The 17,009-nt window shown below is 44.7% G+C and overlaps 1 pseudogene across 1 annotated transcript; it reads right to left on the bottom strand.

The window, feature by feature from the left end:
* Positions 1-6,598: 6,598 nt before the first annotated feature.
* On the bottom strand, positions 6,599-16,964 carry LOC308262386 (cyclin-dependent kinases regulatory subunit 1-like; annotated as a pseudogene). The gene is made up of 2 exons: positions 16,952-16,964; positions 6,599-6,848 (listed from the first exon to the last, which is right to left on the bottom strand). The product of its transcript is annotated as a cyclin-dependent kinases regulatory subunit 1-like (transcript).
* Between the last annotated feature and the right edge of the window lie 45 nt (positions 16,965-17,009).

The raw sequence follows: 17,009 nt of genomic DNA on the forward strand, positions 1-17,009 counted from the left end.
AAGGGCAACTTGACCTCGGGTGGCCCACCTTGTTGGTTTTCATTTTCGTTTTTTCTTTTCTTAGTACTGGGGATTGAACCCAAGGGCATTCTACCTCAGAACTACACCCACAGCCCTATTTGTGTGTGTGTGTGTGTGTGTGTGTGTGTGTGTGTGTGTGTGTGTGTGTTACTGGGGGATGGACACAGGGGCATTCTAACCCCGAGCTACATCCCCAGTCCTATTTTTTTATTCTTTATTTGGAAACAGGGACTCTTTAAGTTGCAAAGGACCTCACTAAGTAGTGAGGCTATCTGGGAACCACCATCCTCTGGTCTCAGTCTCCGGAGTGCTGGGATTATAAGTGTGTGTCACCACACCTGGCTTTGTTTTTATTTTGAAATAGGCTCTCCTAAATTGCCGAGGGCCTTGCTAAATTGCTGAGGCTGCAAGTCCTCCTGTCTCAGCCTCTGAAGTACTGGCATGACAGATTAAGTGCCACCACCATGCCTGGCTCTTCATTCCTCCCTTTCTTCTTCCCTTCTTTTCTTCCTCCCTCCTTTCTTCCTCTAGCCCCCCCCCCCCCTTTTTTTTCTATTTGAACACAGGGCCATCCTGCCTCTGAGCTACACACCCTGAGCCTTACTTTATTTTTCATTTGGAAAGAGGGTCTCACTAAGTTGCCGTGAACCTCACCAAATTGCCTGCTTTGAGCTTGCAGTCCTCCCATCCCAGCCTCCCCAAGTGCTTGCCTTACAAGCATTTGACACCACTCCTGTCTTATTATTTACTTATTTATTTTTGTGGGTCTGGGAATGGAACCCAGGGGCATTCAACCTCCGAGCTACACCCCTTGCCCTATTCTTTATTCTTTATTTTGAAACCGGGTCTCACTGAGTTGCAAAGGGCCTAAGTAGCTGAGGCTGTCCGCGAACCGTGATCCTCTGGTCTTAGCCTCTCAAATGCTGGGATTACAAGCATGCGCCACCACGCCTGGCTTTTTTTTTTTTTTTTTTTTTTTTGGTGGTACTGGGGGTAGAACCCAGGGGCTTTTCTACCTCCGGGTTATACTCCCAGACCTTTTATACTTTTATTTGGAAACAGGGTCTCACTAAGTTGTCGAGAGCCTCACTATGTAGCTGAGGCTGGCTTCGAACCTGTGCGATCCTCCTGTCTCAGCCTCCCAAGCGCTGGGATTACAAGTGTGCGCTACCATGCCCAGCTTGCCCGGCTTTTTATTTTGAAACAGCGTCTCACTAAATTACCACATTCTCTCCTCAAACCTGTGATCCTCCTGTCTTAGCCTCCCACGTATTGAGATGACAGGGGTGCACCACTACATCCAGCGAGTTTCCGTCTTTTGTCATAGTTTCTCACTTTCCTTCCTGAGGGCAACTGGTCCCTCATACTGGAGATTGAGCCTGTATTGATTGCTAATAAGGGTAGTATTAATTGCTAATGACAAGCTTTTATACCTAAGCAGAACAAAAGCAAAAATTCATTTTCTCTGTCTGTAAGCTGTCAGCCAAGAGCTGCAGCCAAGGTTGAACTTGGTCAGCTAAAAGTTGGCTTGTTAGCCCAGCTGAACACTGAATGTTAAAACACAGATACCTACACTTAGAAAGAAAATTATATATAGGCTGGGCATGGTGGCACCTGCTTGTAATCCCAGCATTTGGGAGGTTGAGAGAGAAGGATCACAGTTTGTGGACAGCCTCAGCTACTTAGTGAGGCCCTTTGTAACTCAGTGAGACCCTGTTTCAAAATAAAGAATAAAAAATAGGGCAGGGTTGTTGCTTAAAGGTAGAATGTCCCTGGATTCCATCCCCACAAAAAAAAGAAAGAAAGAAAGAGAATTGCATAGACTCTTAAAACAGTTTAGACTAAAGGCAAAAGATAAAAAGCAAGCTATAAACCAGGCGTGGTGATGTACACTTGTAATCCTAGTACTAGAGAGGCTGAGACTGGAAGATTGAAGGTTTGCAGCCAGCCTCAACTACTTAGTGAGGCCTCCACAACTTAATGAGACCCTGTTTCAAAATAAAGAATAAAAATAGGGCTGGGGCTGGGTGTGGTGGTACAGTCTTGTAATCTCAGCATTCTGGAGGCTGAGACCAGTGATCGCGGTTCGCGGACAGCTTCAGTTACTTAGTGAGCCTCTTGGCAACTTAGTGAGACCCTGTTTCAAAAATAAAAAGGCTAAAAAATTGGGTTGGGGGTGTATCTTGGAAGTACAGTGCCCCTGGGTTCCACCCCCAGTACTGCAAAAAAAAAAAAAAAAAAAAAAAATAGGGCTGAGGTTGTAGCTCAGAGGTAGAATGCCCCTGGGTTCAATCCCCAGTACCACCAAAAATAAAAAAGCAAGCTATATTAAACCAATATTAATAACTAATAACACAAAACAGTTATAGTTCCCCAAACCTCTATACTTTTTTTTTTTTTTTTTTTTTTTTTGCTGTACTGGAGATGAAACCCACAGGCATTCTACCCCTGAGCTACACCCCCAGCCCGATTTTTTATTCTTTATTTTGAAACAGGGTCTCACTGAGTTGCAAAGAGCTGCACTAAGTAGCTGAGGATGTCTGTGAACTGGGATCCTCCACTATCACTCTCCCAAGTGCTGGACTTACAAGCATACACTACCACACCCGGCTTCTAAAACCTCTGTACTTTAAAAAACTATATTCCTGCGTCTTTCTTTTCTTTATTATAAAAAAAAAAATTTCAACATAGTAACTTCTAGCAGATAGTGATAAGAAGCTGAGAACTGCACAATGCAGGCTTCTACCAGCAGCCCCTGACCTTGCTAATCAAGTAACACATTCTGATCACTGATGTCAGATCGATGTGTCTCTGTGAGGATGAACAAAGGAGGCTAACAGAAAAGGGTTACACCACAGTGATAACTGGTGGACCTACACTTGCTTTTGGTGGGAAAAGAGGACTGTTGGCTAAGCAGGATGGGAGAGAGGAGATAATCACGCTAGGCTCATAACCTTTTATTATTTATTTTTGCAATGCTAGGGACGGAACCCAAGGACATTCTACTTCTGAGATACACCTCCAACCCTATTATTTATTTATTTTTGTGGTACTGGGGTATTCTACCTTTGAGCGACACCCCCAGCCCTATTTTATTTTTTATTTTAAAACAGGGTCTGTTTTAAAAGTTTAAGAGTTGCAAAGGGCCTAAGCAGCTGGGGCTATCTACAATCCGTGATCACTCTGTCTTAGCCTCCCAAATGCTGGGATTACAAGCATGCGCCACTATACCCGCCTTATTTTTATTTTGAAACAGGGTCTTAGTAAGTTATTAAATCTCTCGCTACTTGCTAAGGTTATCCTCAAACCTGCAATCCTTCTGTCTCAGCCTCCCAAGTACTGGGATTACAGGAGTGCACCACCATGCCCAGCTAGCTGTACATAAAGTATTTTATGTTCCTTTGTTTACTTATATCAGTAAGAATCTTAAAGCAATGTGGCAATTGTCTATGGAAAATACATGTATTTGTATTGTTTTACTTATTAAGTTACTATTATTTTGTATTGGAGATTGAACCAAGGGACATTTAACCTCTGAGCTACATCTCTAGCCCTTTTTAAACATTTTTTATTTTGAAACAGGGTCTTGCTAAAGTGCTGAGGCTGGCCTCTAACCTGCAATCATCCTGTTTCAGCATTCCAAGTCCTGAGACTACTGGCCTATGCCACTATGCCTGCTTTTTTTTTTTTTTTTGGTGGTACTGGGGATGGAACCCAGGGGCATTCTACCTCCGAACTACACCCCAGCCCTATTTTTTATTCTTCATTTTGAAATAGGGTCTCACTGAGTTGCAAAGGGCCTCACTAGGTAGCTGAGGCTGTCTGCGAACCACAATCCTCCTGTCTCAGCCTCCCAAATGCTGGGATTACAAGCGTGCCTGAGCACGCCCGGCTCCCTCCCTCCCTCCCTTCCTTCCTTCCTTTCTTCCTTCCTTCCTTCCTTTGGTGGTCCTGGGGATAGAACCCAGGGGCCTTCTACCACAGGGCTACACTCCAGACCTATTTATATTTTATTTGGAAACAGGCTCTCACTAAATTGCTGAGGCTGGCTTCTAACCTGTGACCCTCCTGTCTCAGCCTACCAAATACTGGGATTACAAACATGTGCACCAAACCTGGTTTTATTTTTGAAATAGGGTTTTGCTCAATTATTGCATGCTGGCCTTCAGCCTGTGATGCTTCTGTCTCAATCTCTCCAGGATTAGGATTACAGGAGTGTGCCACCATGCCCAGAACCTATGGAACTATAGATTCTATTTCTATTCCCCAAAGAACTACTTTTTTTTTTTTTTTTTTTTTGGTGGTACTAGGGTGGAACCCAGGGACTTTCTACCTCCGGGCTATACTCCCAGACCTATTTTATATTTTATTTGGAAACAGGGTCTCACTAAGTTGCTGAGAGCCTAAGTAGCTGAGGCTAGCTTTAAACCTGTGCGATCCTCCTGTCTCAGCCTCCCAAGTGCGGGGATTACAAGTGTGTGTCACCACGCCTGGCAAAGAACTACTATTCATCCTGGCATGGTGGCACACCTGTAATCATAGTACTTGGCAGGCTGAAACATGAGGATCACAGGTTTGCAGCCAGCCTCAGCAATTTAGTGAGGCACTCCACTACTTAGTGAGTACTTGTAGTGAGTACTTGTTTCCAAATAAAAAAGCCAGACGTGGTGGCGCACGCTTGTAATCCCAGCATTTGGGAGGCTGAAATAGGAGGATTGAGGTTTACAGACAGCCTCAGCTACTTAGTGAGGCCCTGTGCAATTTAGTGAGACCCTGTTTCAAAATAAAGAATAAAAATTATGGCTCGGGGTATATCTCAGAGGTAGAATGCTCCTGGGTTCCATCCCCAGTACTGCAAATAAATAAATAAATAAATAAATAAATAAATAAATAAATAAGTGTAAAATAGGGCTGGTTTGCAGCTCAGAGGTAGAACAGCCCTAAATTTAATCTCCAGTACCAAAACAAATAAGTAAATAAATAAATAATAGAGCTGGAGTTGTAGCTCAGAGGTAGAAAGTCCCAGGGTTCTACCCCCAGGATCATAAGTAAATAGGGGCAGGCGTGGTGGCGCATGCTTGTAATCCCAGCGCTTAGGAGGCTGAGACAGGAGGATCGCACAGGTTCAAAGCCAGCCTAAGTAGAATGTTCCTGGGTTAAGTCCCCAGCCACACACACACACACACACACACACACACACACACACACACACAGACAGGACTGCCCTGTTGTGCCTGCTCTCTGGGCTTGTGTATCCTGTTTCCTATTTTCTCTTGGTGTATTAGACCTTAATACCTTCCCCTTGTGCTTGGCAGAGGACCACAGGCCATCTAATAACTTCAAGGAAAGCTCAAGAGATGTGCATGCAGGTTGTTTTTATACCTCTCTTGGTGCATCGTAGTCTCACATCATAATGCAGTTTACTTTTTTTTTTTTTGGTGGTACTGGGGGTGGAACCCAGAGGCTTTCTACCTCTGGGCTATACTCCCAGACCTATTTTATATTTTATTTGGAAACAGGGTCTCATAGTTGCTGAGAGCTTAAGTGGCTGAGGCTAGCTTCAAACCTGCGTGATCCTCCTGTCTCAGCCTCCCAAACGCTGGGATTACAAGCGTGCGCCACCACGCCCGGCTTCAGTATGGGGATTTAAACTGAAAGGCAAGATGGGTGTGGTGGCGCACACTTGTAATCCCAGCATTTGGGAGGCTGAGACAGGAGGATCCTGGTTCACAGACATTCTCAGCTACTTAGTGAGGCCCTCTGCAACTCAGTGAGACCGTGTTTCAAAATAGACTATAAAATAGGGCTAGGGGTATGGTGCGGAAGTAGAATGCCCCTGGGTTCCATCCCCAGTACCGCAAAGCAAAACAAAACAAACAACAACAACAACAAAAAAACAACCCAGTGGCATTCTAGCATTCTACCTCTGAGCTACACCCCAGCTCTATTTTCCTTTTCCTTTCTTCCTTTCCCTCTCTCTCTCTCTCTCTCTCTCCCTCTCTTGTGTGTGTGTGTGTGTGTGTGTGTGTGTGTGTGTGTGTGTGGTACTAGAAGTGGAACCCAGGGGTGTTTTCTACCTTTGGGGTATATATATTCCCAGACCTGTTTTATACTTTTTTTTTAGGTTATAAAACTTTCTCTTTAATCAAGGCTTTTAACATTAACAGATATTTCGAATAAAATGTAAAGTTTCCAGTACATTGAAACGTAAGTCTGCAAGTCACCATACATACAACACCCGCAGGAGAAAATAAAACCGCAAGTTTACACACTTCCGTAATGGCAGCAGGCCGATTCCCAGCTGCATCCTCCACCTGCCAAGGGCGTTCTAATGGCCACAGAGCACCAGGCTTCGGGGTCGCGCTCCGCTGAGGATGAAGCCACGTGGCACACATCTGGAAGAACAGTGGTGGTGCCACTCAACCAGCAAAGCAGTTACCAGCACATTCAAACAGTGTATTGAACATCCTTTAAGTATCAAAGTGGGCAACAAGAAGGCAACAGAATCAGTTATCAGAAAGGCGTCAGAGGTAAGGACAGCTGCACAAAGTTGGAGGCCAGGCAATGCTCGCCAGCTTCATTTCTTTGGCTTCTTGGGTAGTGGCCGCCGGAACAGCAAGATGTGAGGTTCTGGTTCATGGATCATATAATGAACCCATCCCTGACTCTGCTGAACGCCAAGATTCCTCCATTTGGATTCAGACATCAAATGGGTTTTAGGGACCAGCTTGGCTATGTCCTTGGGCAATATGACATGCCGGTACTCGATCTCCTTGTCGTCTATTTGTCCAAATAGTAAATCTGTTTGTGCGACACAATCGCTCTCCCTGTGGGCCTCCAGCCCCGCGCCGCCAACCTCCAAATAACTCCCAGACAACTCCCAGCAGCACGACCTATTTTATACTTTATTTGGAAACAGAATCTCACTAAGTTGCTGAGACCCTCACTCAATAGCTGAGGCTGGCTTTGAACGTGTGCAATCCTCTGTTTTGTTTTTTTTTTTTTTTTTTGGTGGTACTGGGGGTGGAACCCAGGGGCTTTTCTACCTCTGGGCTATACTCCCAGACCCATTTATATTTTATTTGGAAACAGGGTCTCACTAAGTTGCTGAGAGCCTCACTAAGTAGCTGAGGCTGGCTTCAAACCTGTGCGATCCTCCTGTCTCAGCCTCCCAAACTCGGAGATTACAAACGTGCGCCACCACACCCAGCATGTGTGCACTCCTCTGGTCTCAGCTCCCAAGCACTGGGATTACAAAGGGTCTCACTGAATTGCAGAGGGCCTCACTAAGCAGCTGAGGCTGTCTGCTGTGAGCCGAGATCCTCCTATCTCAGCCTCCCGAATGCTGTGATTACAAGCTGGCGCCACCACGCCCGGCTATGCAATTCACATTGATAGTGACATACATCCACACAGCACTTTATACACTTTTCCCTGGCTCCCTCCCATTCCTGCCCTTTTTCATACAAGTTGTTGAGAGTGACATTGGTATTCTCACATATGTACACACTGTCCATGGAAGTGTTTCCTTCATTGATCCTCCCTCTCCTGGCTCCCTTAGATCACCTCTCTTCCTCCACTGGGCTTCTTCTCCATTATCTAAAGTCCATCTTGAGCCGGGTGTGGTGGCGCACACTTGTAATCCCAGCCCTTGGGAGGCTGAGACAGGAGGATTGTGCAGGTTCAAAGCAGCCTCAGCTACTTAGTGAGGCTCTCAGCAACTTAGTGAGTCCCTGTTTCCAAATAAAATATAAGAAAAGTTCTGGGAGTATAGCCTGGAGGTAGAAAGCCCCTGGGTTCCATTCCTAGTACCACCAAAAAATAAAAAATAAAGTCCATCTTGTATCCCAATTACTCCCTACCTTCTGCATATATAAGAAAACATATGCCTTTTTATTTCCTGTGATTGGCTAATCTCAATTAATTTAATGTTCTCCAAGTCCATCCATTTTTCTGTAAATGATATAAATTTGGGGAGGTACAGGGGATTGAACTCAGGATTGAATCTCTGCGCCACACCCCCAGCCCTATTTTAATTTTTAGTTGAATCAGGGTCTCACTAAGTTGCAGAGTGAGATCCTCCTGTGTTAGCCTCCCAATACTGGGATTGCAGGCTTGAACCACCATGCCTGGAATGATTTTGTTATTTAAGTGTGTGCAGATTTGAAAGGAACATTTATAATACCAGCACTTGAGAGGCTGAGACAGGGGTAGTGCAGATTCAAGGCCAGCCTCAGCAATTTATTATTTATTTTTTTGTGGTACCAGGGATTGAACCCAGACATCCCCAGCCCTATTCTTTATTTTGAAACTCACTTAAGTTGTGGAGGGCCTCACTGAGTAGCTGACATGACCAGAAACCTGGATCCATCTGTCTCAGCCTCCCAAGTACTGGGATTACAGGCATGTACCACCATGCCAGGCTTCAGCCTCAGCAATTTAGCATGACACTGATGCTTCCCCCCTCCCCCCCAAAAAAGGCCTGGGGGTGTAGTTCAGGGAAAGAATGCTCTTGGATTAGCTGGGGTGGGGTGGGTGGTATACATTTATAATCCCAGTATCCCGGTATTTGGCAGGCTGAGACAGGAAGATTGAAGGTTCAAAGCCAATCTCAGGAATGTAAGCTCTCAGTGATTCAAGGAGACCCTGTTTCCAAATAAAATATTAAAATATGGGTCTGGGAGCTGGGCATGGTGGCACATGCTTGTAATCCTAGTACTTGGGATGCTGAGACAGGAGGATCCAGGTTTGTGGCCAGCCTCAGCTACTTAGTGAGGCCTTCCACAATTTACTGAGACCCTGTTTCAAAAATTAAGAATAGCTTGGCGTGGAGGCACAGGTTTGTAATCCCAGCATTTGGGAAGCTGAGACAGAAGAATCCCCATCCAAGGACACCCTCAGCTACAATTTAGTGAGGCCCTCTGCAACTCAGTGAGACCCTGTTTCAAATTAAGGAAAAAAAAAGCCGGGTGTGGTGGCGCAAACTTGTAATCCCCGCGCTTGGGAGGCGGAGACAGGAGGATTGTGCAGGTTCGAAGCCAGACACTCTGGCTTAAGAGACCCTGTTTCCAAATAAAAAATAATATAAGAATAGGTCTGGGAGTGTAGCCCTAAGTTAGAAGGGCTTCCAGGAACCCCAGAACCACAAAAAATAAAAAAAAAAAAATAAAGAAAAAAAATAGGGCTGGGGGTATGGCTCAGATGTAGACTACCCCTGGGTTCCATCCCAAGTAAAAAAAAAAAAACAAAAACAAAAACAAAAAATTGGGCTGGGGGTGTAGCTCCGAGGTAAAATGACCCTGGATTTAATCCCTACCACTACAAGAAAAAAAAAAAAAAAAGAAGAAGAAATTATGGGTCTGGGGCTGTAGCCTCGAGGTAAAAGGCACCTGGCTTCCATGCCAGGAATAAACACACACACACTCATACACCTCATACACACTATGCTCCTGGGTTCATATGGAGTAAAAAAAAAAAAGGAGAAAAGAAAAGAACGGGACACTTCTTACCTGCTCACAGATTCTAAATGAAGCAGGGAGTCCTGGGCTCCCGTGGGTCTGCGTGACTGTGTAACAGTGAGACAGTACCTACACCAGATGTCATCATATTAGTAACTGATGGCAGCCTGCCCTTTGGAGGAGACTGTGGAGACTCAGAAGGAACCCTGAAATGTTGGCTAGGGAAGCCAGTGCCTGGAGGTCAGGGAAGGAGGACTGCTGTTAGACTATATGTCTGGCTATTTATGTGTATTTATTTTGTGGTACTGAGTGGTTGAACCTGGTGGTATTCTATCTCTGAGCTATACCCCTACCCTTGTTTGTTTGTTTGTTTTGAGGGTCTGGGGATGAACCCAGGGGCATTTGACCTCTGAGCTACACCCCCTGCCCTATTTTTTTTTTTTATTTCTTATTTAGAAACAGGGCCTCACTAACTTGCGGAGGCCCTCACTAAGTAGCTGAGGTAGGTAGAATGACCCTGGGTTCAATCTCCAGTATAACATACACACAAAAATATACTTATTATCAGGAGAATAATAATAATAATAATAGTAATTATTATTATTATTATTATTATTATTATTATTTTATGTTTGGAAACTGGGTCTCCCTAAGTTGCTGAGATCTGCTAAATTTTTTTTTTTTTGGGGGGGTCTGGGGATGGAACCCAGGGGCATTCAACCTCCAAGCTACAGCCCCTGCCCTTTTTTTTTTTTTATTCTTTATTTTTCTGAAACCGGGTCTCACTGTGTTGCAGAGGGCCTCACTAAGTAACTAAGGCTGTCCCCGATTTGCGATCTTCTGGGTCTCAGCCTCCAGAATGCTGGGATTACAAGTGTTCGCCACCACGCCCAGCTCCTTGCTAAATTGCTGAAGCTTTCTCAGCCTCCCAACTACTGGGATTACAGGCCTGGACGCCAGACCAGGATTCAGGAAGTTATTTTATACAGTAGACACACTGGGTGATTCAAAACCAGGGTGGGAAAGAATAGGACAGTTGCAGATGTCATCAGATTATTCAGAACAGGGCATGATTTAACATTTTTGAGTTTTTTCTGAAATTTTCCATTTACTATTTTTTTTTCTTGTGGTACTGGGGATTTTAACCCAGGGGCATTTACCTTCAAGCTACACCCACAGCCTTATTTATTTTTATTTTTATTTTATTTTTGCATTACTGGGGATGGAACTCAGGGGCATTGTACCTCCGAGCTATATAAAATAGGGTCTGAGTTGCAAAGAGCCTCACTAAGTAGCTGAGGCTGTCCACGAACCAGGATCCTCCTGTTTCAGCCTCCCAAAGAAGCCCTATTTTTTATCCTTTATTTTGAAACAGAATCTCACTAAGTTGCGGAGGGCCTCACTAAGTAGCTTAGGCTGGTGGTGAACCTGCGATACTCCTCTCTCAGCCTCTCAAATACTGGGATTACAAGTGTGCGCCACCACCCCTGGCTTTACTGTTCTAGGAGCATAGTTGACTATGGGTAACTGGAAGCTCAGAAAGCAAAACCAGAATAAAGGGAGACTACTGTACCCGAAATTCTCTGTGGAGAACACAGAGTCCTTCGGGGCTCCCTCCTGAGGCAGGAGCGAAAGAAGGGTTGTGGGCAAGTAATCTCTTGTGGATTTTACAGGAAGAAAAGGGTTACGCAGGGCACCTAGGCTCCAGGATGGGCAACTGGAGTAATGTGAGGGGCCTCTAAAGCATAGGGCCTGTCCCTGGTTGTCTGGTACCTGTCACTGGATGATTAGGGTGGGTGTATAATGGGGCACAGGCTAAGGGTTCTGATAAGGATGGTAGTTGAGGGTGTGGACTTAATCAGCTGCACAGGAGGAGGGACTGACTGGCCTCTAGCCAGGTCTGCACACCCACACACAGGAAACAATATTCTCTGAAGAAATCTATGTAAATGGAGAACAAATCTTGTTATTTCCTGGATGCTAAAACTTCAGACCTCCCCACTGAGAGCATGTTATCTTCAAACCATTTCTGAATTTTCAAAATATCTCATCATTGAGTTTGGATTTAGAGTCAAAGAGATTGGATTTAGCGCATGGTGGCACACACCTGTAATCCCGGCAACTGGAGAGGCTAAGGTAGGAGGATCAAAAGATTAAGGCCAGACCAAATAATTTAGTGAGAAATAAAATTTGCCTGCCTCAAAATAAAATTTCTTTTAAAAAGCTTAATTTACAGAAATCCCTTTTTTCCTTCCTTTTTTCTTTTCTTTGTGGTGCTGGAGACTTACCCTCTTTCCAAGATATAATACAGAGTAAAGCTGTTTAGAAGAACTGTTAAGGTGAGCCGGGCATGGTAATGCACACCGTAATTCCAGTGCTTGAGAGTTTGAGACAGGAGAATTGCAGGTTCGAGGCCAGCCCCAGCAACTTTGGGAGCCCCTAAGCAATTTAGTGAGATCCTGTTTCTTTTCTTTTTTTGGGGGGTTGCTGGGGATAGAACTCAGGGACATTCTATCTCCTAGCTACAATCCTAGCCCTATTTTATTTTATTAATTCCTTTTTTTAGTTTTTGGTGGTACTGGGGTGGAACCCAGAGGCTTTCTATCTCCGGGCTATAATCCCAGACCTATTTTATACATTATTTGGAAACAGGGTCTCACTAAGTTGCTGAGAGCCTCATTAAGAAGCTGAGGCTGGCTTCGAACCAGTGTGATCCTCCTGTCTCAGCCTCCCAAGAGCAGGGATTACAAGCATGCGCCACCACGCCCCAGCTAATTTCTTTTCTTTTCTTTTTTTTTTTTTTTTTGTGGTGGTACTGGGGGTGGAACCTAGGGTCTTTCTACCTTCAGGCTATACTCCCATACCTATTTTTATACTTTATTTGGAAACAGGGTCTCACTAAGTTGCTGAGAGCCTCACTAAGTAGCCGAGGCTGGCTTCGAACCTGTGTAATCTCCTGTCTCAGCCTCCCAAGCCCTGGAATTAAAAGCGTGTGCCACCACGCCTGGCCTTATTTATTAATTTTTTTAAAATAAAAAGTTGTAAACTGGGCCTAGTGGTGCAGGCTTGTAATCCCAGCATTTGGGAAGCTGAGAGTGGAGGATCATGGTTCACAGATAGCCTCAGCTACTTAGTGAGGCCCTCTGCAACTCAGTGAGACCCTGTTTCAAAATAAAAAATAGGGCTGGGGGTATAGCTCAGAGGTTCCTAGAATGCCCCTGGGTTCCATCCCCAGTACCACAAGAAAAAAAAAATTATAAATAAAAAGTTTAATTCCAGAAACTGATTTCACCATTTATAAATACACTAAAGCATAGTCCACTGAATTAGTATAGGTATAGTATTTTAACAAAATGACAAATTTTAAAAGGTCATGGGAAAATGAGTGATTTGTCTCACTCAGAACGTATTTTATTCTTTTATTTAGAAACACGGTCTCATCAAATCTTGGAGGGCCTCATCAAGTTGCTGAGGCTGGCCACACAAACTTGCCATCCTGTCTCAGCCTTTCAAGTACTGGGATTACAAGTGCGCACCACCATGTCTGGCTGAGACCCTGTTTCACAATAAAAATAAGATAGGACTGGAGTTGTAGCTCGGAGATAGAACGCCTCTGGGTTCAACTTCTAGTACTACACACACACACACACATACACACACACACACACACATCACTGATGCCACATCAAAGGTACATTTTTCTACAGGGATCAGGAAAATTAACCAGGTTGGGGTTTAGTTCAGTGGTAGAGTGCTTGCCTAGTATGTGGTAGGCCCTGTGTTTGATTTCCAGCACTACACACAAAAAAAAGAAAGAAAAAAAATGCCTCTCTAGAAATGATTCATCCATGACAGATGGTTCAGAGGTTTGGAGTGTCCAGAACCTATTAAAGTATTCCTGTTGAGCTGGGCATAGTGGCACATGTTTATAATCCCAGTATTTGGGAGGCCGAGACAGATCACAGATTTACAGCCAGCCTCAACTACTTAGTGAGGCCCTCCACAACTTAGTGAAACCTTGTTTCAAAATAAAGAATAAAGGGGGTGGTGAATTGGCTCAACCCCTCTGCCCCCATGCCAGAATGGCATGGGGCTGATGGGGCTGTAACTATCTTCTGTATTTCTATCTTTTCTCTCTCTCTCTCTCTCTCTCTCTCTCTCTCTCTCTCTTTTTTTTTTTTTTTTTTTTGGTGGTGCTGAGGGTGGAACCCAGAGGCTTTCTACCTCCGGGCTATACTCCCGGACCTTTTTATTTTATTTTATTTTATTTTATTTGGAAACAGGGTCTCACTAAGTTGCTGAGAGCCTCACTAAGTAGCTGAGGCTGGCTTTGAACCCGTGCGTTCCTCCTGTCTCAGCCTCCCAAGCGCGGGGATTACAAGTGTACGCCACCAAGCCCGGCTTTTCTGGTTTTTGTTTGTTTGTTTCTTTGGGGCCACATGCTGTATCTTGGGGGTGGTGAATTGGCTCGGACCCACTCCCCATGCCATTCTGGCATGGGCTGTAACTATCTTTTTAATAAACTTCTTTAAATCTTCAAAAAAAAAAAAGAATAAAAAATAGGGCTGGAGATGTAGCTAGGAGGTAGAATGCCCTGGGTTAAATCCCCAGTACAACAAAAATAAAAAAATAATAAATAGGGCTGGGCGTGATGGCACATGCTTGTAATTGCAGCATTCATTAGGCAGAGACTAGAGAATTGTGGTTGACGGACAGCCTCAGATACTTAGTGAGGCCCTCCGCAACTTAGTGAGACCCTGTTTTTTTAAAGAAAAAATCGGGCTGTGGGTGTAGCTTAGAGGTACAATGCCCCTAGGTTCCATCCCTAGTATTGGGGGAAAAAAAAAAAAAAACTAAACTAAATAAAAAATAGAAACAAATGTGTTTTGATTTTGGAGTTTAAGGGGAGACACTTTTGTGGAGATAGAGGGGAAGAGAAGAGCCACTGCTAAGGAGTTACGTGGTCTGGGCATGCACACACTAGGTGTGTGGCATTTGGTGACATGTGGCATTTGGTGACATGAGGCAAGACATCTGTGGAGAAGGCCTGGTCCCAAGGTACTAGTCTTGAGTGGTGCTGGCCATCACAGTAGGAAAGGACCTACACATGAACGTACTCAAATCCTAAAACATGGTATCACCAGGCATGGTGGTACATGCTTGTAATCCCAGCATTTGGGAAGCAGAGACTGGAGGATCACAATTCATGGGCAGCCTCAGCTACTTATTGAGGCCCCTTGCAACTCAGTGAGACCCTGTTTCAAAAACAAAGAATAAAAAGCCAGGCATAGTGGCACACACTTGTAATCCCAGCATTTGGGAGGCTGAGACTGGAAGTTCGGGGTTCGTGGACAGCTTCACCTACTTAGGCCCTTTGCAACTCAGTGAGACCCTGTTTCAAAATAAAGAATAAAATATAGGGCAGGGGGTGTAGCTCGGAGGTCAAATCCCTTTCGGTTCCATCCCCAGAGCCTCAGATAAATAAATAAATAAATAAATAAATAAATAAATAATAAAAAATTAGGGTTGGGGATGTCTCTCAGAGATAGAATGCCCCTGGATTCCATCCCCAGTACCGCAATAAATACATAAATTAATAGTATTACAAGTGTGCACCATCATGCCTAGTGCATCTTTCTTTTCTTTTGTGGTACCTGCAGATGGAACCCAGGGGCTTTTCTACCTCCGAGCTACACTCCCAGACCCATTTCATATTGTATTTAGAAACAGGGTCTCACTAAATTGCTGAGAGCCTAAGTAGCAGAGGCTGGCTTCGAACCTGCACGACCCTCCTGTCTCAGTCTCCCAAGTACTGAGATTACAAGCGTGTACCACCACGCCTGGTTCAAGTGTAGCTTTTTATTTTGTTTTTTGGTTTCTTTTTTTGGTGGTACTGGGGGTGGAACCCAGAGGCTTTCTACCTCTGGGCTATACTCCCAGACCTATTTTATATTTTATTTGGAGACAGGGTCTCACTACATTGCTGAGAGCCTCACTAAGTAGCTGAGGCTGGCTTTGATCCTCCTGTCTCAGCCTCCCAAGCGTGGGGATTACAAGCGTGCGCCACCACGCCCGGCTCAAGTGTAGCTTTTTAAATATTTGACTCAGATTGCCATTTTTTCCCCCTCCAGAAACAGACCTCTATAGTGTTAGGTGTAAGGCCGGGAGTGATGGTGCATACTTGTAATCCCAGCATTTGGGAGGCTGAGATAGGATTGCAGTTCGTAGACAGCCTCAGCTACTTTTAGTGAGGCCTTCTGCAATTTAGAGCTTGTTTCAAAATAAACAATTTAAAATAGGGCTTGGGTGTAGCTCAGAGTTAGAATACCCCTGGTTCCATCCCCATTATCTCAACACACACACACACACACAGTGTTAGCTGTGATGCACTTATTTTTCTCTAGTACTGGGTATTCAACCCAGGCGCAATCAAGGTCTCGGTAGATTGATGACTATCTCTACTTGCTGAGGCTGTCCTCAACCCTGTGGTCCTCTTGTCTTATTCTCCCAAACACTGAGATTAAAGGTGTGTAGCCGGGTGTGGTGACTTGTAATCCCAGCATTTGGGAAGCTGAGACAGGAGGATCGCGGTTTGTAGACAGCCTCAGCTACTTAGTGAGGCCCTCTGCAACTCAGTGAGACCCTGTCTCAAAATAAAGAATAAAAAATTGGGCAGGGGGTGTTGCTTGGAGGTCAAATGCCTCTGGGTTCCATCCCCAGACCGCCAAAAAAAAAAAAAAAAAAAAAAAAGCGTGTCACCATATTATGGTTTTTTAAATTAATCATTTTGTAGCACTGTGGAGCACTGTGGATGGTACCCAGGGTCTCACTAACACCTACAGAAATATCTAATTTTTGTAGGACCCATTTTGTGCAAGTTTGCCTCAAATTACGTAATTTTTTTTCTTTGACATTTTTGCCTTTGGCAGTTATTTTTAAGCTTCTCATTTTCTTTACTGAAACGAGCTTTTCTTTTCTTTTTCCCGATGCTGGGGATGGAACCCAGGGGCATTCTATCTCTGAGTTATAACCCCAGCCCTATTTTTTACTCATTTTGAAACAGAGTCTCGTTAAATTGGGAGGAAGGGGGCATCACCAAGTAGCTGAGGGGTTTTCTACCTCTAACCTACATCCCCTGCTTCCTTCCTTCTTTCCAGTAACGGGGATGAAACTCAGGGGGCATTGTAACTTCGAGCTACGCCCTCAGCCCTTTTTTTTTTTTTGTCTTTTTTTTTTTTTTTAAAACAGGGTCTCACTGAGCTGGGAAGGACCTAAGTAGCTGAGGCTGTCCGCGAACCTCCGGTCTCCGCCTCCCGAATGCTGGGATTACAAGCGTGCGCCACCACGCCCGGCCTTATTCTTTATTTTGAAACAGCCTCACTAAACTGTGGAGGGTCTCACTAAGAAGTTGAGGCTGGCCCCAAAACTGCGATCTTCCTGCTTTGCCTCAGCCTTCCAAGTAATGGGATTACTAGGGCGCGCCATCGCCCGGCTCAGATACGGTTTTAGGCGGTCTTCTCTAACTTCCCC

Source organism: Muscardinus avellanarius (assembly GCF_963383645.1).
Source record: "Muscardinus avellanarius genome assembly, chromosome: 4".
In the NCBI taxonomy this organism is placed as follows: Eukaryota; Metazoa; Chordata; class Mammalia; order Rodentia; family Gliridae; genus Muscardinus; species Muscardinus avellanarius.